At 40.0% G+C, this 16,576-nt stretch overlaps 1 protein-coding gene across 1 annotated transcript in view; it reads left to right on the top strand.

Moving 5' to 3' along the window:
* bmpr1ba (bone morphogenetic protein receptor, type IBa) overlaps window positions 1-16,576 on the top strand; it is a 66,744-nt gene that overhangs the window by 13,962 nt on the left and 36,206 nt on the right. Inside the window, exon 2 of the mRNA XM_058637040.1 lies at window positions 8,467-8,535. The gene's annotated coding sequence lies outside the window, so the exon portion shown is untranslated. The remainder of the gene's footprint in view (window positions 1-8,466; window positions 8,536-16,576) is intronic.

The following is a 16,576-nucleotide window of genomic DNA, read 5'->3' as shown; positions in this document are numbered from 1 at the left end:
CTCCTGCCTCCAAACTTGTGGGTGGCATGTTTGGATTTGCTGTAAATAAAGGTGCGTTTCAAGCAATTGAGTGTGCAGGCTCGAGACTCGTATTCATTGAGGCCTATGTCCTAATCACTGTCAGATGGTGGACACAGTCCTTGCGTCTGGAGTCATTTATGAAGCCTGCGGCCGCGTTGGGGGGGGGAGGGGGGGGGATGTTGAGGAGTGGACGTTGGGTGGGGGAGGATGAATCCATCCAGCGAGGCTGTCCTTTGTTGTCTAAGAATGTGTGAGGAAAAAAAAAAGATGAAGAATTAGTGGTCACTGCCAACAGAAGTTATGTGACAAACTCTTTATTGTTAAAATGTTTGTGCTGGATATTATTATTTCCGTGTCAAATGTCTCTTATTTTATTTTATTTGTTGTGGTGGAAACAGTTGACGAGTCACCTTGTATTAACGCTTCACCTGCTTCAGATGTGGGTTGTATGTCTTATTATTACATACATATACGTTATACTAATGATGAGCTTTAAAGTTAATAGAACGTTGATGTGCCTGATTCCCTTCAAGTGTATAATGATTTTAAATTTGCTCGGTTTTCTGTAAAAAGGAGGAGATGTTTCACTGACTCGCTCCTAACTGTTCATATGTGCTTCATGAATTTTGGATTAATTTGCTTTGCCAGTGCTGTTATTGCTCTATAAACATGAACGTTACGGTGCTGGGAACTTGACTCGGCCACATATGGCATTTGACATCTTGTCATTTTACAAACTGAAGCCGAAAAATGTTTTTGAAATGACGCACGCGCTCGTGAAGTAGAAAAACAATCCCTTCTGACTAAACATTGTGTTCTGTTTTTAAGATTTAATAAGCCGAGATTGGCACAGACAGACGCGTGGGCCTCTGATGGGTGAACTTAAATGCAACAGGAGGAGGTGAAGGATGTCAGAGAAAATGGAAACGGAATATTCCACGTGCAGCTGCTTAAACAATGAGTGTTTTCCAAGATTGAAAATATCTAAATATTTAAAGTAGCGCGCGTGAAAATGCTCACATTGTCAGGAGTTATTGAGACATTGTCGTTCCAGGAGGTTTGAGAGTAACACGTGTTTCTTTGTCTTACTTTTATTTGTTCTGTTTTGTTTCGTTCCCTTCTGGAAACCATCACTCTGCAGTGTGATACTTGGGAGTCACAGGGTTCCTCACCATATGAATGTGTTACTTCAAATTCTCAGTTTCCCCCCAACAACTGAGAGAGAATACTTTTTAGGAAGTTCTGAAACCTCACTATCTATTAACTGGCAGCGATGCCACTGCACCATGTCGAGCTCAATAACCGCTTCCAAACGTCTTCCCGATGCTTTAAAAACATGTAATTTAGCCGGCGAAAAACTTGTGTGAGCTGTGTCATAGCCAGACCATCTGCTGCAGGAAATTAAGCCTAATCTGGAGGCTGTGGATGTTCCTTGTTGCCACAAGGCATTCTCAGAGTGAAGTGGCTCTTCTTCAAGATTGGTTTTCATCCCCTATGAATTAGTTGTGTGTGTTTCTGCCCTTACGGTGCCCTCTTCGTTATGTCTGGCTGTGTTTCTGCTTCTTTTTTTTTTGTTCAAGCCTCTACCAAGAAATTCTGAGAGGTCATTTATCCATCATGGTCATAATCTCTGCCATATAAGGTTCGCCCTGTGCCTTATTAAGCAATGTAGGTACAGTGCATACTATTTATCAGACATAACTGTACATAATCCCTACAGCTATATATTTTCTTTTTACATTACTAAATGGATTATTATCTGGATCCACACCAAATTCAACCCATTCTTGAATATTTACACTCTGCTTTTATTTAACCCTCTTATGACCATCATGATAATCAGGCCATTTGGATTTATTTAGAGTTTATGGCTGTACAATTGTCAACAAATATTCAGTGAGCGAGTGCTTCTGCCCATTTTTTCCAAGATAACTTTCATTTTCGGTATCTGCATTATATCTTGAGGAATAAGAAAAAATACAGAAAGAATAAGGAAGCGTTAAATTGCACTGCATGAAAAAAACAAATCTCTATCCACCTCTTGAGCCATACCTCACCCAATCCAATCAGTATTCTTTTATTTGTTTATTTTTTTTAATAATCCTTAATTCAGACAGAACTGCAGGCACAATCTTGTTGTGTTGATATAAATCATCTATATATTATGACAAAAACCACCACAGCAACATCATGCCAACACACTTTCATTGTTCTTCAAAACTCTGTCGTAACACCAGATTAGTGATGTCACAGGTTTATCTTGTCTCTCTGCTCTTCTTCACATTCTTCAGTTACATAATCAAACCAGGCTGCAGGTACAATTGGCCTCACATATGTACTTTTTTAAAAACTTTGACTATTTTGAAACCAAAGAACAAAAAAACAAAAAAAGAGAGAGAGACCACCTCGAATATCCTTGACTAAAGTTCACCAGTTGATTTAATTTTTGGTTGGAAAACATTTTGTTTGTCACTAATTTGAGACACAAGAGCGTAATTGGCCAGATTGACTCAGGAGGAGCATGTGATTTTTTAACTGGCTTCTCTTTTTGCTCTGTGTGTGTGTGCGTGTGTGCGTGTGCACGCTTGTTATTTCTGTGTAATAAAAGAAGAGCAGGGACCTCACCAGGAGGAGAGATGTCAGATTAATGGCGGTGTGCATCAGGTTTCAGCAGTTTTTGATCGTTCAAACGTGTTAGTACAACCATCAGTCTGTTTCTAAAAGGCCCTAGTCAAGGCCCCAGTGTCACAGCTCATTAAGAAACAACTAGGGCGCATATTTAAAGTCTGAAGTCAGTGATATTCATTATTCTGTCAGTCTAATTTATGGTACGAAACAAAATAAAAAAATTGGACAATAAGTTATTTTGCTGGAGTCACATGTTATGAGTTTTAGGACCACATGTCAAAAAAAATCACCATGAATTCTGAGTAAAAAGTCAGAATCCTGACTCTTCTCAGAATTCTGACTTTCTTTAATCTCGGAATTCTGACTTTTTCTCAGAATTCCGACTTTAATCTCAGACTTCTGACTTTCTTTAATCTCAGAATTCTGACTTTTTTTCAGACTTATGACTTTAATCTCAGAATTCTGACTTTAATCTCAGAATTCTAACTTTCTTTAATCTCATTCTTAGATAAAAGAAAGAATCCATGCTGTTTATTTCTTCTTTTATTTTTACATGTTCTACTGCTCTTCCGTAATCCTGCATTCACTTGGTACACAGCACATTTTACACTAATGGTGGAGTTGAAAAGTGGTTCCAATGCAAACACATTGAACAGATTCAGTAACCTGGCAGGTAAATAGATCTGTTCCTTGTCTTAAGTCTGCAGTTAGAGAATAAACAAACTGAAATGGTCTGTCGGGGCCAGTAATGAGTCATATCCTTCAAACTGCTGTCCTCGATCTCAGACACCTCCTAAAACTCCCACTGCAGTGACCGGTCGCACACTCACATTACAGTGCGTGCACATACACAAACACACCACTCTAACCTGTTCATGACACCATACCTAACAGGACTTCACACCTGTGCTGGTGTTTTCTGGGGAAACACATCACGTCAGTCAGCGACGTCAGTGTCAGTCAAACTTGTGCAAACACAGGCGGTGTTGTCTGGCAGGTGCAGCCAGCAGGGGTGGTCTGCACACGCTTTGGATTTGACTGACAGGATGCATTTTTTTTTTTGTGACTCCCTCTGCTAGTTTTAATCTCATTGCAAAAGCAGGGGTGGTATTTTCAGTGACAACAGAACTGCAGGCATCATGAGAAAAAATAGGATATGGAACTGTAGGTGTTGGACCTGTGACCAAACATTTAAATGTGCACATAAAAATAGTTCATTTTTCACAGAGGTTTATTTTCCATCAGTATCTGCACTGTATGAAAAAAGGGTTTATGTGGGAACATTCTCAGCTGAGGTCACGCGACATGTAAACTATGTTTGTCTGGATTTCACAGGAGTTGGCAGGAATTTGTCTCCAGTCATTTACAGCTCCCTGGTCTTTGCTGGCATCAATATTGCCATTGTTTCATGAATTGAACGCTGACAAGGTTTTCCTATTAAAGAATAAACAGAAATGAACATGTGCGAGTGAATGCGACGCAGAATGTTGGAGTGTGAAGTTTCAATTTGACATGGAACTTAAATGAAGCCAAAGTGTGTGTGATCTGTTTTCTAGCTTCAGAAAAATCATACTGTGCTCCTTGTTCTAAATTATAGCAGTCTTGTCCTCGCTGTCCTCGCTGCGCTCGCTCTTCGTTCTTGCTATTTTCGTTGTGTATGAACTGTAGAGCGTGTCATTTTGAATAAGTCAGTCCGTATTAGTTCATTATATTATAATTCTCTCTCTCTGTGTGTCGTATTTTAATCCAGATGTCAAATGGTAATTTTCTGCATTGTAAGAGAGGGTTTTCCTGTAATCCTTCTTGTAAATACAAATTGCTGCTATTTGCGGACGAGAGACATCTCATGAATGTTGTCATAGAGCGTAAAATAAAGACGAGTAAAGCCGATGCTACGTGCTATTTTTCTTTTTATGACGGTTTTAAATCAATCTTGTATGGTTGTCACAGACAGACAGTCCACGAGTTTCTCATTTGAATACATGGGAATTGGACGCTGGGCGCACTGCCAGGTAGACATACAGGTTTTAATATAATTGCTGGTGTGCACTTTTACGATGTGGGTGGGGGTGTGTGTGCGTTTGCGTGCAGCTCACAGAAGTGTCTCACAGCAGTAATGTGTGAGTGCAGGGTAAAAGGCCAGGGCTTGCTGAGTGATTGCCACATTACCCGTAAGTATGAATAAATCTTCTGTTCAGACATTTGGCTATTCACAGACTCACATGAATTTTGATCATGTGTTTTCTTTTTTAGTATTTACTAAAACCTCTATGGTAGTACTGTACTGTACTGTACTGTACTGCAGACGGCGAAGGGTCGGTGGTAGACTGGTCTGAGATCAGTCAGTGGCAGATGTCACATTGAGTGTGTATTGATTTGTGTTGGGAACTTCAGAATGAGATTGAGAGCTCAGAGTGGGCGAGGATGCGTTGCCCAGGTAACTTTAATTACCATGAACACCCATAAGTGGACTGTAGACAACTTGTGTTTTCAGTTTGTGTGTGTGCATGTGAAGCATTGATCCACTACTTTCCTGAAGGATACCATGATATTCTGGCTTGTTAGGTGATGTAGTAGCAGCTCTACTGTACTTGTAGCTGCCTGTATGGGTTATAACTGCGATGCATCTTTATGGTTGATACCCAAAGTTCACAACCAGGGCTGTGACTAATGATTATTTCCATAATTGATTAATCGGTCCATTATTTTCTCGTTTAATCGAGTCATCGTTTGGTCCATGAAATGTGAATCATTGGTTCTCAAACCTGGCAATAGTGATGTTCTCAAATGTCTTATTTTGTCCAAAACACAAAATGATTCCGTTTTAACGATTTCTTTGTTATATGAAGCAAAGAAATCGGGAAATATTTACTCTACACAATAGAGAAAATTGTTTTGATTCAAACTGACACTTAATTGATTATCAAAATGATTGACAAATACTTTGGTAAGGTCATTAACCACCACTCAAACCCATTCCTCTCCATTCTCTCATTCTTTGATTATGTTTCCATCCTTTGTTGATCTGGTCTTATCCTCCTACAAAGTTGTTTTGCTTGGACATGTTGTGGAATCTATTACAGGCTGATTAAAATCGATTTGAAACAGAAAATTTTAATTTTTAAGGCTTATATATCTTTATATATATCTGATAACTGTGATATTGATAATTATGATGTGGAAAGTGTGGTTGACATCTGCATTTATAGCAGGTTTGATGGATGTGTGAAGGAGAAAAGTCACAAGTAATAGTTTGATGAGCGGTTGTAATGCCACATCATGTCTGAGGCTGTCCTTGAAAAAAGAAGGGTGTATATGGACTCATAAATTCTTTGAATATGGCTTTGGAAGTACTCTGTCTGAACTAATCTTCTGAACATTTTTCATCTTACTTATCCATGCAGTAACCTCTCTTCCTCACCCCCCAAAAAATCTCTATTAGATTTGGTTTCTGTCTGTAATTTCAAGAATAGTTGGAGCTTCCTTCAGTTATCTACAGAGCCCCGGAGTTCATCCTTTGTTGCTATGGTTACCTCTGATGAACAGGGCATATCTTGAGGACTTTGGTGAACTCATTGTGATCTTGCTTTATGTGTGCAGACTCTTAATGGAGGAAAAAAAGGCCTCCTGAATTATAGGCCACATATTAAGGCTTTACAGCATATGTTTTTTTTCATCTTCCTATGTGTTATTGAGTTGGTAGTGATATAAAGTAGCAATACTTATGCAGAAGTCACAAAATTGACTGTTTTTTTATTTTATTTTTCTTCATAAAAACGACCCAAGAGAACTTTGAACTGTATTCCAAATTTCACAAATTTAACCGGATTTTGAACATTTTGAGTACTTTTTGCTCAGGTGTGTTTATATAGTCAAAATCTATATATATTTTTTATCAGATTTAATCAGACACTCTATATTGCACATTCTTATAACCTCTGTATTTTAACATAGTAAAGGAAAAAAAGTGTTCTAAGTGTTAGGATACGGATGAAATCTGAGTTTAAGACATTTTTTTTATCTATTTTGAGTGTCTATTGACCTTACATTGACTTGAGCATTATTACATCATGACTATGCTGCTTTTTATGACGTGCTAATTCAAGCTTTACACACGAGGGCCTGTGTATGTGACAGAGTGACAGAGAGAGGATGAGATAATAGTGTGTTCTGTCATCTCCAAACAACACTATCATGAGGTTTCACATAGATAAGACTAAGTGTGTAGCAAATGCAGAGAAAAGGCAGATGAAGGACGTGGGGGGGGGGGGGGGGGGGGGGCGTGCGCCTCTCTATTCACATCCATGTGTTTCTGTTTCCACTTCAGGCTACTTCTTCTTTTCTCAAGTCATCCTACCTGTCACTGTTTTCACTGGCCATTGTGAAGCCAAGAGCGAAATGACAGTCTGCAGGAACTCGGTGAAAGAGGGGATTTAGGCAGTAATCCACCTCAGTGATCCTTTTTAGAAACAAGCAACTGTCTGGCATGCCGCCTGGTTCTGGCCACGACATGCCTGCGTTTGATACCTGAAAGCTGGACTGTTAACTGACACCCACAGTGGCATTTCTTTCTCTTTTTTTCCAACTTCCCACATACTTCATATCAGATATGATGCAGTGGAGAACTTAGCTCACTTGGTAAAATGTCCCTGTGGGTTGATATTCTCAGTACCACAGGAGTAAATATTATTTTTGTTATTTTGAAATATATCATGTTTTTTTCTCTCAACAAACACTTTGTTTGAGAACATTTGTGCTATTTCGTTTTGCCCTCAGTTGATAATCAGTGTTTTCAACTCTCTCTCTCTCTCCAGAGCAGAGCAGCTGTGTAATTAATCTTGCACTATAAATCTAATGCATTCCTTTTAAATTCAAGCCAGCGCTGACTCTCATTCATTGTCTTCCATCTAAACAAAACAGTGCCGTTTTAACAGCATGTCTGAGTGTTCATTTCCTTTTGAAAATGGATAAGACGAGTGTCCTTTCATGACACTTAGAGCATGGTGTGCTTTGGTCCTGACCTAATACAAGTATTATCCAGCAATCCCTAACTGGCGTGTCATTTTCTTTTGTTAGGAAATGAATGACGCAATTATTTGAGAAACTGCTATAAAGTTAGGTCTGGGAGATGTTTTTTAAAGTTTGCAGAGCTTTGATTTATGGACAACTTTGGACTTTTTAACACCCAATGTGAATTGACCTCTTTGTCTAATGGTGGTTCTTACTATGGGGGATAAAAAAAAAAATGCACTGACAGACGCACAACTGACACACACACACACACGCGCGCACACACGTTTTAGGCTGGAGTGGTTTATAGGGTGGCAATAAAATGAAACGTTGTGTGAAATGAATCCAGTGTGAGTTACAATGTTTTGGAGGCTGTGTTTTCTTAGAGATTAAGAACTGGCCCCGCCCAGAGTGTCATGTTTATACAAAGAATTTTTATTTGAGTTTAACTTTCCAGCTTTACAGGTGGGGGATCTGCAGAACCTGAACCTCCAGTCACCAAATCTAATAAAACTATGCAGTCTTTGGCATACAACCCGTTTGTCTGTGTCAAAATCGAAGAGACAAACATATGTGGTCCATATAAAGTGCACTACATACAAATTTGGCTTAAGAATATATTCAAGTTGTAAGTAAACTTTGAAACTTTTTAAGATATAATAGATGCACAAAGTAAAGACAGAACCCACTCTTCTGGATGAAGCTTATAAACTTGTTATATGACAGTTTCCTAACTTAATATAATACACATTTTTTGATGGTTTGTGTTCTTCTGACACTCCTTTATTTGTCTGTGTGTGTCTGCAGGGATTGCAGAGCTGTGTCCAGCCCCATCTGTGAAAGTTTAACTCTACATCAGTTGGATTGGATTAACAGGTAAACGAAAAAACCTAATCTATCAATGAATCCATTCACTCAGACACTATTTCCACATATTATTACAATGATTGCCAACATGTCTGTACTATAAAGTACTCTCCTATTTGTATATCTCCAAATGTCATGCCGCCGTGAATTCATTTGAGTACACACTCTGTGTAAATTACATTTACTTTTACTGATATAACTGTCAACCATACTTGATTTCTCATCTGTCCAAAGGTCAAAGGTTTCTTGGACCTTTGTTTCCACTGGTTCAGACAGCATTCAATAAATAAATGAAGAAAAGCTAATAATTTCTTTTAAAAAACAAAAGCAACTTAAAGACAGTGTCACTATATCCTCCATAAAGTACTGTATGTTTGATGTGTCCTAAAATATCTATTTCACTACTCTCTCGCCTTCTCTTAAGGACCTTTCTAACATTATAGCTCAGAGAGTGTGTATACACCTTTTATTAAAACGTACTGATACAACCAACGAGTTGTGTGCATGGCAAATATAGACGTTTCCTGTGTGGTAATAATCTGAAACCTTAGCCTGCTCCAACCCAGGTGATTTAACCTCACTTGCCAGGAGGATTTATTGGTATCTTGGAGCATTTTATTGCCATCTGCATGGACAACTACAACAACCAGGAGGGTGTGTCACATAAAAACCCAGTGAACAGAACTAAGGCTGTTCAGTTTTTGAGTTAATCTCTAATTCCAGACCAGGCTTTCCCTTTAAAATCACAAACTTGTACTAATACATTTGTAGTTTCATCAGGTAAAGTTGTCCATGGCAGAGTTTACTTCCGCACAAATACATTTTTCTACCAAACTAACATTGAATTTATTCAATCACAGAAATGCTCCGAGTGTCACCATCCATCCAGTTTGCCTCCGTGTGTCTTAGTTGACAGACTTATGGCATGTTTTCCACTAGCGTGACTCTGTTAGCCTTGGCACGGCATGACGTGGCACGGTTATTTGCTTTTACATTAGCGACAGTATCTGGTACCTTGTACCTTTTTTAGTACCTGAGCCGATACTATGCGTGACGTCGTAAGCCTGCCGTCCACTGATTGGTCAGATCAGTCAAAAAGACTTAATCCTGAAAACGTGGGTTCATCTCCAACATTTAGTAAGTAAAATGTCTAAAATCTCGTCATTTAACAGAGCAGTCTGGTGTATTTAGCGACAGCACTAGCCTCATCACAAACCCTGCCGCTGTATTTCGGTCCAGTGTCAGACGGCGTCTGTGCTCCGGTCATGCAGGAAGTACTTTTTAATTAATCGTTTCTGATGATTCAGTACATCGAAAATAAGTCACTAGTCTAAGAGTGTGAAACGAAGTCATGGCAGTTTCATGACCCCGCCCACAATGAGAAGGTACTATATTGTAACCAGACCGTGTAGAGGCGAGGTGGTACTATATAGTGGAAAAACGCTATTGGATGCAAATTTTGTGTTTTTGTTGCATAATGAAACTTGCCGTTGTGTCATATTCCTGTTTAGACCTCTATTCTGTAGAGTGTGAAAAGTCTTTGTGGGTGAACTAATGGATTTATATTAGCCTCTCTAATTAAATTCTTTTTATTTTTTTATTATTATTATTATTATATATTTATTATTTTGGGGGGTGGATTTAGTAGCGTGAAAGGACCATGAGTGGAATTGAACCTTGGTCACTTTGCCCCATGGGGGCGCTGGCTGGCAGAAATCTGTCATTTGAAATTCAGTAGCTGTATGAGTTTCTCTCCATGGTTGATGAGCCATTGTTGCGTAGTGTCTGAATCAAACAGCAGTCTGGATTCCTTATGTGGGAGACGCACTTTTCCGCAGAGCTCACTGCTGTAACATGAAGGAACAAAAACAACGCACATGTGTGGTGTGGACCCATTTGCACACACAGATGTGCTGGCAAAAGCTTGAAAGACATCTTTGAGCGTGACAGGGATCTACCTTTTTAAAGGTGGACGATGCAGAGCAAGCAGAAATGTTACAGGAAGTAGCTCATTTTGAGGTCACAAACTTTGAAATGAAGCTTTCTTGTGCTTTTCCATTACATCGCTTCTGTTGTACATTTGTTGTGGATACCGACCACACTGTGAATGAATGTTCTCTTTAGATGAGTGACTCCGCTAGTTCCATGGTTCTCAAACTGTGGTACGTGAACCACCAGTGGTACACAAGCTTCCTGTGGTAAATCAGAAATACTGTTCGACTGTGTATACCAGGGTATGTGATCAGAGTGGAGCTCTGGAGAAAAATTAAAGAAATAACAAAAAAATGATGATAAATTAAATAATAATAATTAGAGTCACCTTATCTGTCGCTCCATCTTAATCTAATTTCACTATACCAGTGTGTGTGAAGTATATGTTATTTACAACACTGTATTCTAAGGTTTTGTGATATTTTCTCAGGTGGTCAGTCAGTCATCATCTACCGCTTTATCCTCTGCTAGAGGGTCGCGGGGGGTGCTGTGCCAATCTCAGCTACATCGGGCGATAGGCGGGGTACACCCTGGACAGTTCGCCAGTCCATCGCAGGGCCACATAGAGAGACAGACAAACAACCATTCACTCTCACACTCACTCCTATGGTCAATTTAGATTGTCCAATTTACCTATCCCCACATCGCATGTTTTTGGACTGCGGGAGGAAGCCGGAGAACCCGGAGAGAACCCACGCACAATCGGGGAGAACATGCAAACTCCATGCAGAAAGGCCCTTGTTCCAACCGGGGCTCGAACCCGGGTCTTCTCGCTGCAAGGCGAGAGTGCTAACCACTACATCACCGTGTGGCCCCTTTTCTCAGGTGGTATTTGGTGTAAAAAGTTATTATCACTCTTCGAGTTCCTATTATTTTTAATGAGAGACGTTGTTAAATAGACACGTTTCCATTGCATACTGTGGCTTTGTTTTGGGTGAGGTGTCCAGTGATGGGAACATTTCCTTTGCTGAGTAAACATGATTTAGACCAAGCAATTTATTTATTTATTTTTATAAAAAAGGGAAAAAATGACAACATGTGACCTCAGAAATAACACCGCAGACATGACAATCCACATCTACAATTTGTGGATCCACATCAGTGACCGAGAGTTCTTGTTTGTCCCCAAGGGGGCACCATACTTACAGTGTTCTCTGACCTGTTTTCTGGCGATGAACATCAACAGATAATTATTTGTTAGATTTATCTTTGTGTTATGCTTCTCAAGTAGCTGTGGTTGTTATGCTTTTACACTTTACAGTCTGTTAAGTGAAGGAGTGTTGTAGTGAAGCTTTTATGCCCACTTATCTCTGTATAAGCTGCTGTGATGATGTTTTCTCTAGCGCTGTTGATCTCCGTGCTTCTCTCGCTCTCTCTCTCTCTTGCTCATTAACAGCTGTCCTCATGCTTCAGCAGCAGAAAGTGCTTAGTGGTCTAAAAGAAGGAGCAGTTGGCTTTGTTATAAGTCCTGTTTGGGCTCGAACAGCCTCCTAAATAAACTGCTGCAACAGGACACCACTGTTTACCAGCAGTGAGAAGAGCTCTACATTCAACGTGCAGCGGTGTTGTCTCCACGGTCGTTGAGCTGCGATTAGCCAAATCGGAAAAGGACATGTTTGTAACACATTGATAAAAAGTTACGAATTTTCACAGCACTGTAAACAACTGAAAGCGTATTTTTCTAAGGATAGATAATTATCTAAAATGACCCGTTTTCAATTAACAACTTGTGATCATCCAAACTAAAGCTGGACATGGAAACAGTCACGGCAGTTTCATGCAGCCATACTGTGATGACTCCGCCCACGTTGAGGAGGTACTATAGTAATGGAAAACCAACCAAACCGTGTAGAGTCGAGCTGAGGCAAGGCAAGGTGAGGCGGTACTACTGTATATATAGTGGAAAAAAAGCCATAAGTGGGGACTGATTTGTAAAAGTGCATGCCTTTTTAAAAAAGAGAGCTTCACCAAATTAACATTGCACTCAGAATATCATTGATAGTGACCATCCTCAGTATTTTACAGCAGCAGAAAATATTTCTGTGATGTCTGGTTTGGTGCAGAAACTAAATGTACTAAATGATGGTAATAATAATATGGGTGGTTTGGGGTATGCACTCCTCCCCATTTCTAAGTGCACACACACACACACACTTGGATGTGTGCATACCAAAATTGAGACTGAAGCTCTCGCACACTGACCTTGAGGGTGTTGGGGGTGTTGACGTTTGTTTGGACCGTGCTTCAATTCCTCAGACTGCTGCAAGGTCACATGGCTTGACATCAAAGAAAATAATTTCTTCCTGGGCGACACAGAGAGCTCCTGTGTTTATTCTAAAGGTCTGACTGCCTCGCTGCCCGCATTTCCTTCTATCTCTCTGTCTGTGGTTGAAGGCTGCCTTCAGGCTTGTTTATCTGTGCCGTTACCTGCGTTTCCTTCTTTGTTTGCCCCTTTTGTGCAGCTCTGTTTCTACATCTTAGTCAGAGCTGTTCGGTTTTGTTTCGCTTTGTTTGTAAAAAAACAAACAACTAAGGACTGTAGAGAAAGAAGAACTGTGGTCTACAACGGGAAAGCATTTATTTGTTGCCATACATATTATGTGCCAGCCCACTGCCAGTTAATGTGGAGTGACTGGACTTGGCCACGTCTTCTGTGCTTTTCACTTGAATGCCTTTTTAGGGAAGATTGGTGATTGCCGCCGTTTCTTCTACATTTCAAACAAATGCTCTTTTCTTGAGCATGACTCCTTTAAACCACGGCCAACTGAGGTTGTTGAGAAACATAGTGGGTCTTTGTGGTTTGGATTGTTTTTCACCTGTTTCTATAAAAAAAACAAAACTCACTGTGTTCATCTTTATCTTGAACACAGGACTTTATCTTAGTCGAGGGAGAAAATGATTTCTTTTTTTATTTCCAGCCTTCTGATAAGCCCCTTTTTTTTAAAAAAAAAAAGGCACTGATGAGCGGCAGAATAAGCATCTAGTAAAGACAATTATTGCATAGCAATATTTGTGATTTGAACCAAAAACCGCTCTCTCCTGACAAACGACCTCAGAATCACTTTAAAATCTATATTCTTCTGATTGTCTTGTCACCGTGTTTGAAAGCACCAAGCTGTGTCTTCACCGCAGTTATTTATGTGCAGGGTTAGCTGTGAGGTTTCCCCCCAGGGATGTGTTTTGTTTTGATGTCCTCCACTGCAGCTAGATGAATAGCCACATGGAGAGCCCGGGGGGAGGAAGGGGACCTTTGGACATGTTAAAGGACACCTGTGGGGCTTTAAGGGGCCTCTGCATGATGGACGTGGTTCCGCTTCAGGTGGCAGTAATTTTTCTAACTCAGTGGGGAGGGGCAGTGGGTCAGATATTTGTGCTTGGTGCAGGAGGCTGTGAGTGTTTTCACGAGGTTCACTTCAGTTTGTGTCCCAAAAAAGTAAAAGTTTGTCTATGAACTGTTGGTATCTGTCGTACAGTGTGCAGTGTGCCTGTGTTTGCATGTGGATTCCCACACATTTCTGGCTTTGAAACAATAATTGGTTTTATTAATAACACTGGGATGTGTAGTTCATCTTATCACGCGGAGATCCGCCGTGAGACAAATGTGGCGTTGTTGATCGCTGAGACGGAGTGCTGCATGCACACGCGTGCGTTCAGTGCGAGCTGTAATAGATTTCTCCACCTCAGACTGAGCTGAAGCATGTAGACGCAGGTATTTATAGATATAGAGAAGACGGGAGCATGTGATGAAAGTGTTACAGAATACCCAATAATGTTTTAACAACTACCACGCATACAGTCACACAGAGACGGAGACTGTTCAGTGAATGAATGGATGGAAAACAGAACACTGCACAATCTGCTGTACAAGTCTCTTAACATGTATTCTTTCCTTTCAAGGCCTCGTATGTGACCTTTTTTTAGTAATTTGCCCACTTGTATCAGTAGGAAAAGTTTCCAAAAACGTGGAGTGTCTTTTCGGCTGTGGCCAGCTTTAAACTGCTTTAATTTAGTGCTTCAGCAGCAACATTCCTGCAGCTGTAAACAAAGAGCACACTTCATTAGTACAAATCAGTACAGATAAATAAACTTGTCCTTAGCACACACACACACACACACGCACACACACACACCAAGGGTACATTTGTGCTCTTCGAGGAGTAATCACTAGATTGAGTTACATTAAATGACTTATGCTGTTGTTGATACCTGAACTAATTTAACAACATGCTACCCTCACCTACCCTTGACCCGCGGTTACCTCGAGATGCATTAAAGGTCCAGTGTGTAGGGATCATTGGTTTTTAGTGGTTAGGTTGCACATAGGTTGCAACCAACCATTTTATAATTTCAAAAAGAACCCCTGTGTTTTTGCCTAAACTAATCCAGCTTCATGCCTAATTTTTTCATTTGCTATTTGTGTTGTGTGACATTATTCCGCACCATATTTTTTACACAAGATTTTTAGGTTGTATAGTTACAGTATATATTACTACATTAGTTGCTGAATAAAGTCCCTTAAGTCGTTCTCTAATGAGGTTTGAGATTAGAGTGTGTTTTGCAATGTGCGTGTACATGCATTAGCTTTCAGTCACATGTGTGTATTTTGCTGAACCTGCATTTATAACACACACACACACACACACACACACACACAGCGACAGAACGCAACCCTTAAATATTCCTGATATTCATCCATGATATCACAGGAGCGACAGTTCCTCGCATGGAAACAGTGGCCTCTTTTATCACGTACTATAATATGAATCAAGAGCTACAAATCTCAGACTGTGTTGTTCATAAGCTCATGACTTGTCTTGAAATTGTCTCTCTACCATTATTTTGTAAAACAGATGTGAGATTGACGTCCTTTCATCTCTTTCATCTCTTTCTCTCGTCCACTTCAGCCTATTATGAATTATTCTAATTAACTCATTAATATAGGTTTGAAACCAATATTATGTTTTATTTTTGACCTTTTAAAGATATAACATGTTCACACAAAAAAAACCCCTGTAGAACCATACATTTGCTGATGCAAGTTGGACGTGTAGTGTGTGGGATCTATTGTTTGTTAGAGTTCTTTCGTCTTTGAGATGTGTGAAGAATCCGTTTTGTTTTTAATTATAGAATATCTAAAAAGATGATACTAAACCTCAGCCGAAACTCTTCAAACACCTTTAAATCCATAGAAATGTTAGTATGTCTAAGGTAACAAACCGTTTTATTTTTGGTCTTCTTTTAATTACGTCATGCCCTTTACCCATCTCTGCTTTAACGTCCTGATTTTATAACCCCCTATGAAATGTCACAGAGAGGAAGGAAATAGTCAGGACTTTAAGTAAGTCGGTTTGTTGTCTTATTATTTATTGTATTTATTATTTTATTTTGTGTGTATTTGTCCCAAATGGATCATGACTACTCGTCATGTGTTGCATGGGGAAGGGGAACCAAACAATCCCCATGATCCCACGTTAAAAAAATTGGTACACACGTGCACAAGCAGAGCAGATCAGTGCTCACGGTGACCACACAGCCAGTTTGTAGTTTTGCCTTGGAACAAATGCACACATACAAGCATGCTTCTACGTGTCAGGACCGTTAGCTTGGAGTGCAGAGGTCATCCTGAGGGGTCAGAGTGTCAGTCTTATGTTACAGCCCGTAGAAGAGATCCTCTGTTACACACAGAGTGAATGGACACTGTGGATAGTGTCCTCCAGCAGATAGACAGAGAGAGAGATGGTGGGAGTCCTGATAGAAGAAGAAGAAACGGAAGAAGAAGAACACACACACACACACACACACACACACACAAAAGTTTGTGTGTGGGTGAAGGGTTGTGCTGAGAGGAAACGAGCTTTCATGTTTTCAGATGATAAAGATCTTAATGATGTGTAAGGGTACCTCCACTGTGTGTGTTTGCTTGTGTGTTCTAGAATGAGCTACATGAATAAATGCAGTGCATTAGTGAGAATACTTGTGTATGTGGGTGTAAGTGAATGCGTGTTTTGTGTGTTTGGTATGTGTGTTTCTCTCGGAACATAAAGGCTCCTTGGTGGTT

This window comes from Solea solea, chromosome 8 (assembly GCF_958295425.1).
Source record: "Solea solea chromosome 8, fSolSol10.1, whole genome shotgun sequence".
Lineage (NCBI taxonomy): Eukaryota > Metazoa > Chordata > Actinopteri > Pleuronectiformes > Soleidae > Solea > Solea solea.
This window is presented reverse-complemented; position numbering and strand designations above follow the sequence as displayed.